Source organism: Lactuca virosa, chromosome 1, assembly GCF_052849685.1.
Source record: "Lactuca virosa cultivar CGN04683 chromosome 1, Lactuca_virosa_CGN04683_v6, whole genome shotgun sequence".
In the NCBI taxonomy this organism is placed as follows: domain Eukaryota; kingdom Viridiplantae; phylum Streptophyta; class Magnoliopsida; order Asterales; family Asteraceae; genus Lactuca; species Lactuca virosa.
Genome location: NC_136426.1, coordinates 275379235 through 275391608, shown reverse-complemented (window position 1 = coordinate 275391608; position 12374 = coordinate 275379235).

The following is a 12374-nucleotide window of genomic DNA, read 5'->3' as shown; positions in this document are numbered from 1 at the left end:
GTTGATTCTTCTTTCTTTCAGGTAGCTTGGGCAGCTTCACTTCCAATGCCCCTTTTCTTCACATTGAAAACATATAGACTCTTTGGGAATGGTACAAAAGGCTATTGCAGACTTAGACATTCACTTTACCTTCCGGTCAACCGGGTTGACCAAGGCCGAGCCCTTTCCATTGGGAAGAGAAAGCTTTTCTGGACTTCCAATGTTACCATTGTCCATGTCCATGGAAGTTTGAGAAATAGACCTTCCATCCATATTTGCTTGACTATTTCACCAAATCATTTTTGATTTAGCAGCAATAAGAAAATAAGAAAGATCCATTAGGGTCATGTCGTGATCTGTCACATAGTAGTCTTTCTATATGACTCAGGAAGTGACTGAAACAGCCAATCAATAGCCAACTTCCTTGGGACAACGACACCCAACATTCTTAACCTGTCACTGTGTGACTTCAGTCCTAAGACATGAGTGCACACAGAACTTCCAATTTGATGTTTTATTGTGAGTAGGGATTGAGTGATCTTGAACTTTTCAAGTCTTTAAGCTTGTGGGTCAGGGAGAATAATTGGAGGATGTGGAGGAAGAGAAGTATGACTTCCATGAGCCAAACTCGGGAAGTCATATTCATTAGGAAAGCTTGGTTTGGGAAGATCATTGTTGTCTAAACCAGACATCAACAATGGGAGAAATTCACGTAAAGTTGATTTAAGTCCTTAATATAACACCCAATATGATATATTAAGGCTAGGACCCAACAAACTATTTTACAACTTGGAAGAGGGATGTCGTAATCCAAGCTATAAAATATTTGAAGGTAGGTGAATGACGATTCACCAATTTCCACCAAGATAAACGAAATGTATTATTAGGTTTTAATTGGTTTTGAAACTCCTAGATTCTTTTAAGATTCATTGAACTTTTCAATGGCATGTTTCAATCTCGAGTGTGCCCTTCAGGTTTTGTGACTGGGATGCCGAGGATCACAAAACAAGGTGTGAAGTAACCATGCAAATATACTTGGTACCCTTAATATTTACCCCTCAATCGATATGCCGGTTAACCACACACGCTCCAACGATACTATGATAAACATTAAGTTACCCTTTGCCTACCTTGTTAAGTCCAGGTTAGTGTGCCGGTTAACCACACACGCTCCACTAACAGCTTAAACAAAGTGCAAAGTGTAATTTCATGGATTAGCACCTTATTCACATTTTCCTAAGTAACTAAGATTGGGAATTTATAAGTTTTTAGTTACTTAGTATTTATCATTATACTTATAATGAAGGGAGAATTATAGTCCTTTTCGTACCTGTTCGGCTAACGACCCTCCACCGGTCAAGGTAGCGGTGAGTGAGAGTGGACACCCATTAAACTGTCATTTTATAGGCAGTAACCTTATACCCCCCTTATAGACCGGCTTCGTGAATGAGGCCTACTAATGGTAAGACGACTTGCTCTTATACATATAATATATTAAACTTTTAATATTATAATAGTATAAGGGTGTATTTTAGACATTTAAAATATTTGGTGGTTTAATCTATTAATTAAACTACACTTTTAATTTAATTAAACTCAAACCATATATTTATGGATTTAATAATACTCTTTTAATTAAATGTTTTAATTAATTATTAATAAAGTTCATAAGAGTTAATTTGAACTATTCAACAAAACATCATAATTCCAATTATTAAACTCAAAATTAAAACCATTTAATTAATTGTTTAAGTTATGAACCCAAGAGTTTTAGAATTCAATTCTTTTTTTTCATAAAAAACTTTTCTCAATTTCCAAAACTTGAGGGCAAGTTTTGTAATTCTTGTAAACCTTTGGATTCCATAACTTATGGAATTAATGATGTTTTATGATGAAACTTTCCATGTTTCATAACTTAAGAACAAGTTATGGAATTCTTTAAAACATTAACACCAAATTTTGTAACTCCATAAAAACTTTGAATCAATTTTTTTTCTTTTTTAAAAAACTTTCATATCTATAACTTATGGAATTTTCAAAAACCCTTAAGATCACAACTTTAAAAAAAACTTTTGAGCTCCAAAATTTTATGACAAAATTTGTAACTCCTTAAAACATTTAGATCAAACTTTTAAAACTAATAAAATAATCATATCATTTTATCTTTTACTAAATTTGACCTAATTCAACTCATATAACAAATGATTCAAATTTTACAAATAATTCGTTTTTCACAAAACAAGTAATTATCTTAAAATTTGACAAACGTCATGTTTTTTTGTCCTTTTTTTTTCAACTTGAAAATTAAACATTTGCATCAATATAACAGAAAACAACCCATGTCTCTGATACCACTGTTGGGTTTTGAGCATTCTAACACTCCTATGGTGTACATGCAACCCTATAAACCTTGGATCTATGTTTTCTCTATTATACATGTAAATATTAACTATTCCAAGGTTTCATCCTAACTAGCATATTATGAAGCACCTATACTACAAAGTTCTAGTTAGATGACATACCTTTTGATGTAGCTTGATGTCTTCAAGCTTTAAGAGCTTAGCCCCAATAGTGTGGAAGCCTCAAATGGAATCACAAATCACCAAAACACCTTGGAAGAACTTGATAGAATATGTATGCACACTAAAATCGGCCCACTCTTATTTTCACACACTTGTACCAATTTTGTGAGCCAAGGACCCCTTTATATATTATGGAGGATTAGGGTTACATCCATGTAAAACCTATTAGCCATGACCTTTCATTTACATAGGATCCATGGGTTAAAAGCTCCATGGACCATCCATGAAAGCTTAGCCCAACCTAAATGAACTTAGCCCATTCCATATATATAAGAATCCATATTTAATTAGTTCTTTTTGATCACTTAATTAATTCTAAATTAATTCTTGATCAATACTAATTAAATAATATGATTCCATATTAATATATTAGATCTTATAATATATTAATATAAATCATAAATATACTATTCTCAAAAGACTATCCATATAAATTGTGCCGGTGAAGAGCAACCCAAATGGACCATATCGGGTCTGTTCAAGTACATACCAAATATAGTTATGCACTTATACATTAATCCAACAGGAATCACATGTGATTCATCTAAAGGGTGTTTAAGGCCATGGTTTGGTGTTTACGGCCATGTGTTTACGGCCAAGGGAGTTTACGGCCGTAAACTCATGGTCAAAGATGCATATGAGGGTGTTTGAAGGCTAGGGAAGCTTGAGGGAATTTTGCTCTACACAAGGATGAGAAAGACCAAATCAATGAAGGCTTTTGATGAGTTTACGACCAAGCAAGGAGCTTACGGCCGTAAACTCATGGACATTATGAAGTGAGTGTGGTTTAAGGTCCTATACTCACCAATCAATGGTTCTAGGTCACAAGCTTTACACCTGGAAAGGTTTATGGTCCATACATGCCATAACATTGAGTTTACGGCCAAGGAAGATCTTGGGCCGTAAACTCATGATCTTCATGGGAAAAGGCATGTTTCAATGTTGTAATTCAAGGCCTCCTACTAGATATGAAGTGTAGGGAAGAGCACTTACGATATAGAGGCTTGAAATGGTTGATTTTGGCCAAGAACACTAGTTTTTGTTCTTGGTGTTCTTGGTGTTTCTTGAAGATCTAAGAAAACATGATTTCCATGGATGAATCATGAGGATGAATGTAGTTAAGAAGGATTAACAACAAACTAGAGTAAGAACACTTACACTTTTGAAGATCTAAGATGAAAAGTTGGATGATACTTGAGAGAGAATTCAAGTTTCTTGAGGTGGAAATGAGATAATGAATGAAAAGTGAAGGTAATGAGTTCTTAAAGGTGAGTTTTACGGCCCACCTTGAGTTTAAGGCCGTAAACTCAAGTGTTGTGGCCGTGAACTCTAAATGAAGAGTTTAAGGCTTGATTTGTTGAGCAGTGTCTCTAGCAGGTTCATTCTAACACTCATTCCTTAAGTGTACTAGGCTTAAAACTCCTTAGAATGACCTTTAACCATGCTAGAACTCATTACCAATGAGTCTGACACTCAAATGAGTTGACTGACTGAGCTTTTAAAACAAAAAATTTTCGAGTTGTCACAGACCGCAGATCCCCATAACCCAAACTTATGTACCGCATCATATTGAGGATCCTCCCCACATAATACCCAGTTCTCCCCCACTTAGGGTTCGAACCATCGTCCATTGACATACGAAACATACCACACTACAGACTGGCTCACCATATGTACCATTCCTAACTCATGGAACGTACCAAGCAACACTCGATGATCTTTCAGATAATGACCAACTAACTCCAAGTATCCCGAATCTCATATGAAAACCTCAGAATCCTCCCAATGTGACTGCCTCTAGACACCCCAAAATCTCACACCGACACACCACCGGACATCTCGACTGTCCGGAATTAGTTACAACTCTCAACCTGAAAATAATGAACTATCACACACAACTCATCTCCAACTTCTCAACCAACACTCCATCGTGTGAATTATCATAGAAGCAAGAGACCACACTCTCACAGTCGATATACAACATAAACAACGAGGCCGCTGCCCCGATATACTCCTCTTGATCACCTGGAACTGTTGCTAAAATATGCCTTACTATACTCAAATAAGGCATATCCTTGTCCTCATCCATCTCAGTCCCCACTGATGACTCTCTTACGGTATAAGAAATACCTCACACCAGACATACGACAAAATACTCTGGTGAAAATATCGCAGATATATGCTACCCCATGGGGTTTACCTCCAAACTCTGAAACCGGAAGCTCGTTATTTCTTTCGCTCCACACGGGAAGCAGAAATGGTGTAATTCTCTTCACAGAAAGTGATATATCAACCATCGGACGATCACTCAACCCAGACCACAATCCTCCACAAAGCATCATCTCCACCTTTGCTTGAGTCATGCAACTCCAAATGGCACCTCACCAGTCTAACCCCTCGGATCGAAACTCAATTTTCCTCGCAAGGTACACTCCATTGAAGCTCGACCGACATGGCCCTCTGGCCCCACAATCTATCATATTCACTCTGAGTTTGAACAACCATAACGGGGTAACTGGTAAAGACGGAAGCACACTCTGCTACAAATCATGGTACCTGAACCATGTTATCTCCCCTAAATCTGCTACTTAGAACCTTTGGAATTCTCCTTGTTTCGAGTATGGGTCCTCTTCTTTCCTTAGTACGGGCCTATACTACCTTCCAAATCTACCCATACTTTCCACACGGATCGTCCCAGATCTCCTAAGTAGCTACTCAACCATCTCGATCAACCAATCCCATTACACATGCTCTCTATCCAGCGAATACTCACCTCTAAACAATGCACTCATCGGACTAAAATTACTCTCTAGTCTCTCCTAGCTTCTCACATTTCTCTGCCATCAGCTGTTGAAGGACTCCTAAAAATGTCAATTAGCTACTCTAGCAAACTCACATCACTCGTGAGTTCCACAAAGCACAAATCAAGCAGCATTCGGGCATCGAATAACCTCTACCAGCACATAAAACCACTCTAGCATACAACTTGTTACACCCCCAAACCAGAATAACGGAAACATTCGGGGGCGAATGACTTCATGTAGTATCATAAAAATTGAATATTTGTAAATAAAGTAAACACAACCATCATAAATATAATTTAAAAGTTACATTGTGGCATGTGATACATGTATCAAAAGAATATTACAAATATGATGATTTAATATGTTTTGAAAACTGACGCCTCAGTGTCCCTTCTCAAAAAGCTGATGTTTTACCTGTATTACTGATTCCCTGAGAAATACAAATACTTTTGAAAAATCGTCAACAGTTAAGTTGGTGAGTTCATAAGCGTTTTTGTACTAAAATTGTATGCCTTTCGAAAAATAACTGAACGTGTTTCTATAAAATCCAATATTTTCCACGTATGTGTAGTAGTTTGAAAAGTTCCAAAGACTGAAATGCATAAGTATGTTTCATACTAAAAATGGTGTAAGTGGATTCATACATATATAATGTAAGTACTGATGCATTTAATAGTCTCGTAAATCAAAAATGTTTTGATACTCCATGTGAGTTTTATAACCATGCTATTGAACCAGACTGCCTGTAACAACGTTCTTCAGGCGTTAAAGTGTTATGACGTTTGTCACCCCAGACCTGCCGGTCTAACTATAGCTAACAGTTTAGGTGCGGGATTGTCAATCCCATATAGATCTATACACAAGTATCACGCTCTCCCTACAAGAGATTATGGTTTATAATACAGGACTTGAAATGTGTACTGGAAAGTACGGTGAAGCCAAATGTCTCACAAAATTTAGTATCAATAGATTTACAAAAAAAAAGTCCATTTTCCTTGTAAGTGTAAGTATTTCCTCTTTATGGTGTTTACAGTATGTAAAATGTCACGAATAACTCGTAAACTATAGCTATTATAGTTTTTCGAAAATATGTTTCATTAAAATGCTAAAACTTGATGTATTACTAACTTTGCATGTAAAGTGTAACGTCGGTAGTAATATTGTTTAACATTTATAAACAAAATGTAGGTAAAGTATTTGAAACCATATGTAATGATTTGTATTCTAACATAAGTTTTTCTTGTGTTTCACTTGTATTCCCCCCCCCCCCTCCCTAAAACATGAAAAAGACGTGAAAATGTAGGGGTATGAACTCACCTGGAAAGTGTGGTGTTTTGAAGAAAACGAGATTTTCTCAGACAGCACTTCGACCGGAAAGTGGTGAATTTTTCGGAAATCTCGGAGCTTCGGACCTTCTTCGGGGCTTGGATATGGAACTGGGGTGTCGGGGTAGTCTCGGGATGGTAGAAGTATGAAACTAGGGAGAGAAATTTGTGAATGAGCAAGTAAAAGTCAGAAGTCTCACATGCTATTTATAGGAGGGCTGCCAGGCTTCGTACGCTGGGCGTACTCCGAAGTACGTGGGGCGTACCTCGTCCGCGGCTCGTACGTTGGGCGTACCCTCGTACGCGGGGTGTACGTCAGCGATGATGTCATCGGTCACCGGTCTTCGGATGGGACGGGACTAGAGGGCATAGGGGCGACGTGGTCGATCTGAGGCCCTTCATTTGCGTGCGCTGGGCGTACCTTCATACGCGGGGCGTAATCCTTCGGATAAGCCTCGAAGTGTGTGCCCAAATCTTTGAAAATCCGTAACTTTCACATACGAGCTCCGTTTTTGACGTTATTTATATCCACGCGTAGGTGAGAATATACTCTACAACTCTCGTTTAGACTTCGTCAGCAAATTTTGATTTTATTTTTAATTATATAATTTTTAATAGGCCGGGACAGGATAAATCCATTAAAAATTCATAACTTCTTCATCTGATGTCCATTTCCGTCTGTCTTTTTACCATTGTACTATTATGGTCGAGATCTTCAATTCTTGTTTAGGTTGCGTCGGCTAAAACTCGTTCGATCTTTATTTCGAGTTTTTAGCAGTCTACTACTGTTTTGAAACTTAGAAAAATCATAACTTCCTCATACGAAGTCAGATTTGAACGTTCTTTTTATGTACGCTCACGGTTTGTTATTATCTACGACTTTCATGTAGATACTTAAGGCTAAAAAGTATTTTATTGAAATTTCACTTTTTACACTTAACAGTGTTTTACCGGTTGTGTCGCGGATTTTCGATTGGTCATAACTTCTTCGTTATAACTCGGATTTGAGTGTTCTTTATACTTCTGAAAACCTTGACACAATTTATAACATTTTATGTATCCCAATTGAGACTTTAGAACACTTCATTTTTGACGCTATTTTTGTGGATTCCAAAAATAGATTATAATATTTGACTTTTTGAACAATACATTGACTTGGAATATCGGATTGTCACATCATCCCCCCGATAGAGGGAATTTCGTCATGGACTTAATTCTACATTGAGTATTTATGGACTAAGGAAAAGGTGCGGGTATTTTTGTTTCAATTGATCTTCGCGCTCCCAGGTGTATTCAGGACCTCGCTTGGCATTCCAACGGACCTTCACAATGGGTATGCGACTTTATTTTGTTCTTTTAATTTCCCGGTCCATGATTTCTACAGACTCTTCTACGAAGTGGAGACTCTCGTTGATTTCAATTTCGTCCAGAGGGATGACGAGGGTCTCATCGGACAGGCATTTCTTTAGGTTTGACACATGAAAGGTAGGGTGTACGTTATTGAGTTCTTGCGGTAATCGAAGTTTGTATGCTACTGGGCCAATCCTGGCAAGGATCTCAAAGGGTCCGATATACCTTGGGTTTAGTTTCCCACGTTTTCCAAAACGTATTAATCCCTTCCAGGGGGAGACTTTCAATAGTACCTGGTCCCCAACCTGGAATTCCAAGGGTTTCCGTCTTTTGTCCGCATAACTCTTTTGTCTGTCTCTTGAAGCTTTTAATCGTTCTCGGATTTGGACAATCTTCTCTATAGTTTCCCTTATGATTTTTGGGCCAGTGAGAGTGTTGTCAGGTACTTGTCCTTTAGCTAGTTGCGTGTCACCCACTTCAGCCCAGCACAGAGGAGATCTACACTTACGGCCATAGAGGGCTTCGAATGGAGCAACCTTGATGCTAGTGTGATAGCTATTATTGTACGAGAACTCAACCAATGGTAAATGGGCATCCCAAGCCTTACCAAAATCGATCACACAAGCTCTTAGCATATCTTCCAAGGTTTGAATGGTTCTCTTGCTCTGGCCGTCGGTTTGTGGGTGGTAGGCGGTACTCATGTCTAGCCTCGTTCCTAGAGATTTTTGTAGCGACTGCCAGAACCTCGAGGCGAATCTACTATCTCGGTTTGAGATAATGGATATTGGTACACCATGCAGCCGTACAATCTCCCTAATGTATGTTCTAGTTAGTTTCTCCAACTTTTCCGTTTCCCTTATTTGTAGGAAGTGTGCGGATTTGGTTAACCTGTCGACGATCACCCATATAGTGTCCGGTCCACTCGCTGTCTTGGGTAACTTGGTTATGAAATCCATGGTTATCCGCTCCCACTTCCACTCGGTTATTTCCGGTTGTTGCAACAATCCCGAGGGCTTTTGGTACTCTACCTTGACTTTGGCGCAACTCAGACATTTGCCTACATAGGTAGCGATTTCAGCTTTCATGTTCGGCCACCAATATAGTTTCTTGAGATCCAGATACATCTTGTCTGAACCGGGATGTACGGAGTATCGAGTCTTATGGGCCTCATGTTGGATTAATGTCTAAGTCCATAACTATATTTGGTATGTACTTGACCCGACCCGGCATGGTCCATTTGGGTTGCATTTCACCGGCACAATTTATATGGATAGTCTTTTGAGAATAGTATATTTATGATTTATATTAATATATTATAAGTTCTAATATATTAATATGGAATCATATTATTTAATTGGTATTGATCAAGAATTAATTTAGAATTAATTAAGTGATCAAAAAGAACTAATTAAATATGGACTCTTATACATATGGAATGGGCCAAGTTCATTTAGTTTGGGCTAAGCTTTCATGGATGGTCCATGGAGCTTTTAACCCATGGATCCTATGTAAATGAAAGGTCATTGGTATTAGGGTTTACATGGATGTAACCCTAATCCTCCATAATATATAAAGGGGTCCTTGGCTCACAAAATTGGACAAGTTTGTGAAAATAAGAATGGGCCGATTTTAGTGTGCATACATATTCTCTCAAGTTCTTCCAAGGTGTTTTGGTGATTTGTGATTCCATTTGAGGCTTCCACACTATTGGGGTTAAGCTCTTAAAGCTTGAAGACATCAAGCTACATCAAAAGGTATGTCATCTAACTAGAACTTTGTAGTATAGGTGCTTCATAATATGCTAGTTAGGATGAAACCTTGGAATAGTTAATATTTGCATGTATAATACAGAAAATATAGATCCAAGGTTTATAGGGTTGCATGTACATCGTAGGAGTGTTAGAATGCTCAAAACCGAACAGTGGTATCAGAGCCATGGGTTGTTTTCTGTTATATTGATGCAAATGTTTTATTTTCAAGTTGAAAAAAAAAAGGAAAAAAAAACAAGACGTTTGTCAAATTTTAAGATAATTACTTGTTTTGTGAAAAACGAATTATTTGTAAAATTTGAATCATTTCTTATATGAGTTGAATTAGGTCAAAATTAGTAAAAGATAAACTGATATGATTATTTTATTAGTTTTAAAAGTTTGATCTAAATGTTTTAAGGAGTTACATATTTTGTCATAAAATTTTGGAGCTCAAAAGTTTTTTTTTAAAGTTGTGATCTTAAGGGTTTTTGAAACTTCCATAAGTTATGGATATGAAAGTTTTTTTTTTTAAAAAAAAAATTTTGATTCAAAGTTTTTATGGAGTGACAAAATTTGGTGTTAATGTTTTAAAGAATTCCATAACTTGTTCTTAAGATATGGAACATGGAAAGTTTCATCATAAAACACCATTAATTCCATAACTTATGGAATCCAAAGGTTTTCAAGAATTACAAAACTTGCCCTCAAGTTTTGGAATTTGAGAAAAGTTTTTTTTGAAAAAAAAGAATTGAATTCTAAAACTCTTGGGTTCATAACTTAAACAATTAATTAAATGGTTTTAATTTTGAGTTTAATAATTGGAATTATGATGTTTTGTTGAATAGTTCAAATTAACTCTTATGGACTTTATTAATAGATAATTAAAGTGTTTAATTAAAAGAGAATTAATAATTCCATAATGACATGGTTTAAATTTAATTAAATTAAGAGTATAGTTTAATTAATAGATTAAACCACCAAGTATTTTAAATGTCTAAAATACACCCTTATACTATTATAATATTAAAAGTTTAATATATTATATGTATAAGAGCAAGTCGTCTTACCATTAGTAGGCCTCATTCACGAAGCTGGTCTATAAGGGGGGTATAAGGTTACTGCCTATAAAATGGCAGTTTAATGGGTGTCCACTCTCACCCACCCCTTCCTTGACTGGTGGAGGGTCGTTAGCCGAACAGGTAGGACAAGTACTATAATTCTCCCTTCATTATAAGTATAATGATAAATACTAAGTAACTAAACACTTATAAATTCTCAATCTTAGTTACTTAGGAAAATGTGAATAAGGTGCTAATCCATGAAATTACACTTTGCACTTTGTTTAAGCTGTTAGTGGAGCGTGTGTGGTTAACCGGCACACTAACCTGGACTTAACAAGGTAGGCAAAGGGTAACTTAATGTTTATCATAGTATCGTTGGAGCGTGTGTGGTTAACCGGCATATCGATTGAGGGGTAAATATTAAGGGTACCAAGTATATTTGCACGGTTACTTCACACCTTGTTTTGTGATCCTCGGCATCGCAGTCACAAAACCTGAAGGGCACACTCGAGATTGAAACATGCCATTGAAAAGTTCAATGAATCTCAAAAGATCTAGGAGTTTCAAATCCAAGTAAAAAACCTAATTAAATTATTTCGTTTTTCATGGTGGAAATTGGTAAATCGTCATTTACCTACCTTCAACTATTTTATAACTCGGATTACGGCATCCCTCTTCCAGTTATAAATAGGTTGTTGGATCCTAGCCTTAATATTTCATATTGGGTGTTATATTAAGGACTTTAGATCAACTATCTTGAATATCTCCCAAAAGATGCCGAGTTCAGACATCTATGATCTTCCCAAATCTCTTGGAACTTTACTTCCTCCACCTCCTCCAATTATTCTCCCTAACCCACAAGTTCAAGGTCACTCAAGCCCTAATGGGAAGCAAGGTCTATGTGTGATCACATCTTAGAGATGAAGTCACATATTGACAAGCCGGGAGAGTTGGGTTTCAAAGTCTTGAGAAAGTTGGATGTTCAATCACTTTCTAAGTCATATAGTGAGTTCCTTTGGGACTACTATGAAACAGAGTATGGCATGAACCCTAATGATCATATCTATTTGCTTGGTGCTGCTGAATCAGCAATGATTTGGAACGATAGTAAAGCAAATTTGATTAGAAGATCAACTTCCCAAAAACTTTATGGACAGTGACAATGGTGACACTGGAAATCCAGAAAAAGCATTCTCTTCCCAATGGAAAGGGATTGGACATAGTCAACCCGGTTGACCAAATGGTAAAGAGAAAGGCTAAGTCTGAGATAGTCCCATTACCAAAGGGTCCATATGTTTATTTTGCCAAAGGAAGGGGCGTTGATTGCAAAGTTGCCAAATTTACCTAAGGATGTTAAAGTCAATAAGTTTGACTCTACATCAGGTAGAGCCCATTATCTAACTCTGTTAAGTTTTATTCTGAGATCCTCATTACATGATGTGACTTGGTCACATGTTGATGATTTAAGAATCAAAGAATAGAGAGAAATCTTAAAGGAAGTATATGTTGATTCTGATCGCGA